The 5,430-nt window shown below is 46.8% G+C and overlaps 1 protein-coding gene across 1 annotated transcript in view; it reads left to right on the plus strand.

Annotated features, from left to right (window-relative positions):
- Nucleotides 1–5,430, plus strand: part of LOC129162178 (oocyte zinc finger protein XlCOF6) — an 849,318-nt gene that overhangs the window by 734,449 nt on the left and 109,439 nt on the right. The gene's annotated exons all lie outside the window — the stretch shown is intronic.

The raw sequence follows: 5,430 nt of genomic DNA on the forward strand, positions 1-5,430 counted from the left end.
AAAAATCAGAATGTCATCCAGATAGACGGTGACAAACTGGTTCAGGTAATCGCCAAGAACAGAATTGACCAGGGATTGGAAAACTGCTGGGGCATTAGTGAGACCGAAAGGCATGACTAAATATTCAAAATGACCAAGGGGAGTTTTGAAAGCAGTCTTCCATTCATCGCCCTCCCTGATTCGGACGAGATGATAAGCATTGCGTAGGTCGAGCTTAGTGAAAATGGTGGCGTCTTGAACAGGTTCAAATGTGGATGATAATAACGGAAGAGGATACTTGTTTTTGACCGTAATTTGGTTTAGCCCTCTGTAATCAATGCATGGCCTAAGTGAACCATCCTTCTTGGTAACAAAAAAGAACCCTGCTCCCAGTGGTGAAGTGGATGGTCTGATGATACCAGATGCAAGTGATTCATTAATGTAGGTGGACATGCTGAGCTGTTCGGGTTTGGAAAGGCTAAACAACCTGCTAGATGGAAGCGTGGCGCCTGGCAGGAGATCGATGGCACAGTCATAAGGTCGGTGAGGAGGTAGGGAAGAGGCTCGGTCTTTGCTGAACACAAGGGAGAGGTCATGATACTCCTCCGGCACTCCTGACAGGTCGGGGGGAACAGGTGAATCGGCTGTTGGTGCTGAACAGACAGGTGAAGCAGAACGAAGGCAATTAGTTAGGCAGTGAGAGCTCCAAACAGTGACTTGGGATGTTTTCCAGTTTATTTGTGGGTTATGAGTCATAAACCAATCATATCCAAGGACTACGGGGGAGTGAGGAGAAGGAAAAACAAAGAAAGATATACTTTCCTGGTGGTTTCCTGACACCAATAAGCTGACTGGCACGGTCTGGTGGGTTATGGTAGTGAGGGTGTTTCCATCCAGGGATGATGCTCGTAGAGGAGTCGGAAGGGGAACAGTGGGAATGTCCAGAGCTTGAACGACTGATAGGTCCAGCATGTTACGTTCACATCCGGAGTCCAGTAATGCCTTCAACACACGACTTCTCTGATTAAACACCACAGTACATGAAAGCAAACATCGGGAGTTTAGGCCACCATCACCACCCACCAGTAATCCCGGAACTACTGGTGGGCTTGACCTTTTAAACGTAAGCCACAACTAGAGATTCTGTGCCCGGATTGACCACAGTAGAAGCAAAGGTTAGCGGAGAAACGACGTTGCCGCTCCTCCTGGCTCAGCTGGGTTCTGCCAATCTGCATGGGCTCATCTCCCAAGGAAGATGCGACTGGTGACAGAGGTGTTCTGTTTTGAGTTGGCGGTGGAAACAACAATCTAGAACCCTTAGAACGCTCCTTGAGACGTTTTTCGATCTTTATAGCCAAGGAGATCAGGGCTTCTAGGTCGGGGGGTTCTTGGCACAACGCCAACTGATCCTGGAGGCGATCATTTAATCCCTGAGTAAAAGCTCCCAGTAATGAGCCCCGATCGAGGGATGAAGTTGCTGCCAGCGTGCGGAATTCTATGGCAAAATCAGCTACAGATCGATTTCCCTGACGGAGATTCCACACTCTTTTAGCTACCTCAGCTGGGGACTCTGAGTGATCAAAAGTTTGCTTGAATTCGGCAAGAAATAATGAGAGCGGACCGCGCAGAAACCCGATGTCATGGCTCCTGGCTTCAGCCCAATCTAAAGCTTTACCACGGAGTAGCCCGATAATATAAGAAATCTTGACCGAATCTAACATGAAAGCTTCAGGCGATCTTTCGAAAGCTAATTGACAATTAAATAGAAAACCCCGGCACTTGCCGAACTCACCGGAATAGGTCTCTGAAGGAGGAGAGTTTGGTATCCGGAAGTTTACAGTGGGAGGCGGAACCGGAAGTGCGGACGGGAGAGAAACTGGAGGCTGCTGAACTGAAGGTTCCGGGGGAGTTAAGCGAGTAGTGAGATTACGCAACATTGTGTCTATCTGGAGTAAACGTTGCCGGGAATCGGAGACTTGCTCCAGTAAACCATGGATGGCGTGTTCATGACGTGTGAGAACCTCAGAAACAGCGAGCGGAGCATTAGCGGACGGGTTGGATTCTGCAATGGGATCGTTATGGCCGGATGATTCTGTCATGGCAGGCGGCAGTCTTTTGACCCACGACATGCAGAATCACCACACAGGAACCGGTAAGTAAGTAAAACGACTTTATTATATACTGAAGAGCAATGACGGGAACAGACGACGGGCAGGCTGGCAGCAAGATTTCAGGATGGAACTCTGAGGAGGGAGACAGAGTGAATATATGGAGGGAATGACGGAGAATGATATTGGGAGTGGAGCTTACTGATTGTAGTAGTGGTGAGAACTTCCGGAGGGATTGGTCAGGTCTGGGTGAGCAGGAAGGGTCCAGAAGGAGGAGGAACTCTTGGATCGGAGAGGAGGTAGGAGTAGAGGCTTGGTGAGTGCAGGTGAGCGGCTGAGAGCGGGCGGCCAGGGGAGGAGACAGCGTGACATGAAGTGCAGGGATCCGAGCTGGTGTTGAGATGGTGGAGTGTGGAGTGAAACCTGGAGTAGAGCAGGGAAGAGAAGTCAGGGTCTTTTCAGGTTGAAGAAATCCAGCGAATTATTCTGGTAACAAGAAGGAACACAGGATCAAAAAACTGGTCAGAGGCTAGAGCTACCCAAATTGAGCAATCATCCGGCGAAGTGAAGAGTCACACTGCTCCTTAAATCCCCTGGACCGTGATGACAGGATTAGCTGCAGCTGGAGACTCTCAGACACGCCCACCTGCAAACAATGTTCAGAAAAGCTGGTTATGTGCAGGGAGCTCACCACAGACCGTGACAGTATCCTCCCTGCTGCCACCATGTTACGAGCGCTGTCTGTTCCAATAGTGCTGGTTTTGGCAGCTATCCCCCACTGATTAGCAACGTCAAGAAACTGCCTGGCACATGCGTCTGCTCCTCTGTTTTCATCACACCTAACGGTCAAACAAAGACCAGAATAAGTTCACAAGCAGTAAACAACTAGCAATCATTAAGAAGCAAACATAATGTGGTGGTAATTCATGGTGTTGTGCTAATTAATAAGTAGGCTATTTAAATTAAATTATACAACTGTTAGTTCTAACCAAGTAATTTGATTGGACAAGAGACATTCCTTAACTGCTGATATTGGAGTACAACAACACTGGGACATTTTACATACAATATCAGGCGTTCTAATGTTATGTTGTGTTATTTTTGTGTTGCCTGGCAACAGCTTTCTAGTTGGAACTATTTGTGTTGGCGGAACTAAATAAATGATTGAATAAACTAACAAATTGTACTCTTATGTCGTTTATTATTGTTAAATAAGAAAATTTGCTCTTAGAACGGTTGTATAAAAACAATATCACATGAGAGGGAGTGCTGTTGTGCTAAATATCAGCACTGGTGTGATTATTTACGTATTAATGATATGAATCACACAAATGCATATATTCAACACAACAGCACTCCCTCTCGCGTGATATTGGTTAATTATGAAATTTAAAAGGACACAGCCTACCTAAAGCAAAGGAGTGAAGTTCCCAGCTGGCATCGATGAGGTGTGCAGTAACACCGAGGTAGTTATCGGATACTGACAGATGTCCAATGGTCCCCAGTCAGTGCAACACAAGTTGCCTCCACCAACTTCTCATCTTCCGCGGCATTCTCTGTTGCATACTGGTCATGTATTTTCCTCACGATTGTTCGCCTCGCAGGTAGTTTGTAGGACGAGTCACCTGTGGCCACCTGGAGAACAAGCTCGAGCCCATCATCTTCGACCATGCTGATGGATCGGCAGCTCGTGGCAACCCAATGAGCAAGGAGATCAGTGAGCTTACTTGATAGAGCTCCACTGATGGGCTTGCCTCGGTTGCACTCAAACAGTAGCCTGGCAAGCCAGACTAAATAAATGTATTATTTAGTCTGGCCACGCTCCATTGACGGCTCTCGGTTGTGGGGCGGGTTCTACCATTGTCTTTCAAATGTTCTCTGCATTCCACTGGACAATGAATGTGACATACTCTTGTTTCACTCTGTTGCATCATCCCACCCACCAGGCATATAGAGTGCCCTGATTGGCCCACAAAGCGGATAAAGCTCGATGATTTGTTCACTAAGCAGATAGAGCACTATGATTGGCCCACCGTTATGGACCAATCACAGCTCTTTATGTGTTTGAAACCCCTCTAGAGAGCTGTGATTGGCCAGCCAGAGTCCTGGTAGGAGCTGCTGAGGTTCCAATGGAGCATGCCTAGACCATTCTTTGCAACGCAAGAATTTGGTCTAGTTCACTAGGCTACTCAAACATAGTAGTTTGACGAAAACTCTTCCCCTGCGCAACACGTGGTCTAGCATCTTCCAAATTAGCTAAGGGATGCTTAGCGTTTAGGTGTTACTTGAGACTGGAAGAACTTCTACAGTAAACAAATTCCGCATTGCACAAGGTGCAAACAACTTTAGTCTTGTCAAGGTTTCCATTGGGAAGCTTCTTAAAAAAAATTTTCCCTGGAGCAAACCCAGCGGCTTCATAGGTGCATCCATGTCAGTGCGTCACATTTGAAGATTCCTCTAGCATTAAAGATGTTCTCTTTTGCACGTAGGCATCTGTGCTTTATGTCGATGATCTGCGCTGAGTATACATCCGCGCCACAGAGGTATCCATGCGCGCAATGTGAAAGTCATCAAGCTTAGTATAGACGACCCAGATCCCAACCCAACTTTGAGAATATATTAATGGCGTCATTTGTTGTCTGACTTTGCCGCAGCATGTTAACGCCGATAAAGGCCCACCCCTAGTATCAAAAATTACTATATATGGATCATGCAGTATTTTACAAGATATCCTATATATTCATAAGGTTTTAGTTTTATTTGTTCTTCCATCAGGCTCCAGTGAATAAGTAGGCTTTAACGTATTCAGCCTTTCAGTACAGGCCTACTGATCCAGAGAGCGTATTTATATTGAATCTCAGCTCTGTTCGTGAGGAAGCAGCTGGTTTCTCATTGGTTGAGCCAGTGGTCGTTTCCACAGGATCTCAGAGGAAAGGCTTGAAGTGCCCTTCATCAAACAAAGATGATGGTTACAAGGCACTTGAGCAAAAAGAGACTGACAGGGCAGAAGCACAGCTTCGTCTGGCAGAGGAACAACAGACTCTGACCAAACTGCAGCAAACCAAGGCCAGACTTGAAATCCGCCTCCTAAAGGCTACGCTCAGACAAGCTGGTCTCTCCACATCAGATGAGGAAGTCTGAAATTATTGTGCAGTTGCAAAATTGTTACACCAGCTTCCAGCACTCACCTGGAAGGTATCTCAGAACAGCGGTTTGGTTTTTGGGGTGAAACTATGTGCTCCAAATACCACAGAAGTCAACTCTACTGGCTGTTTGTATCAACTTCTCCGACCGCTGGATCACCGGCAGCCTTCACCACAAGGACTCGTAGATTCTGCACAAC

This window comes from Nothobranchius furzeri, chromosome 2 (genome assembly GCF_043380555.1).
Source record: "Nothobranchius furzeri strain GRZ-AD chromosome 2, NfurGRZ-RIMD1, whole genome shotgun sequence".
In the NCBI taxonomy this organism is placed as follows: Eukaryota; Metazoa; Chordata; class Actinopteri; order Cyprinodontiformes; family Nothobranchiidae; genus Nothobranchius; species Nothobranchius furzeri.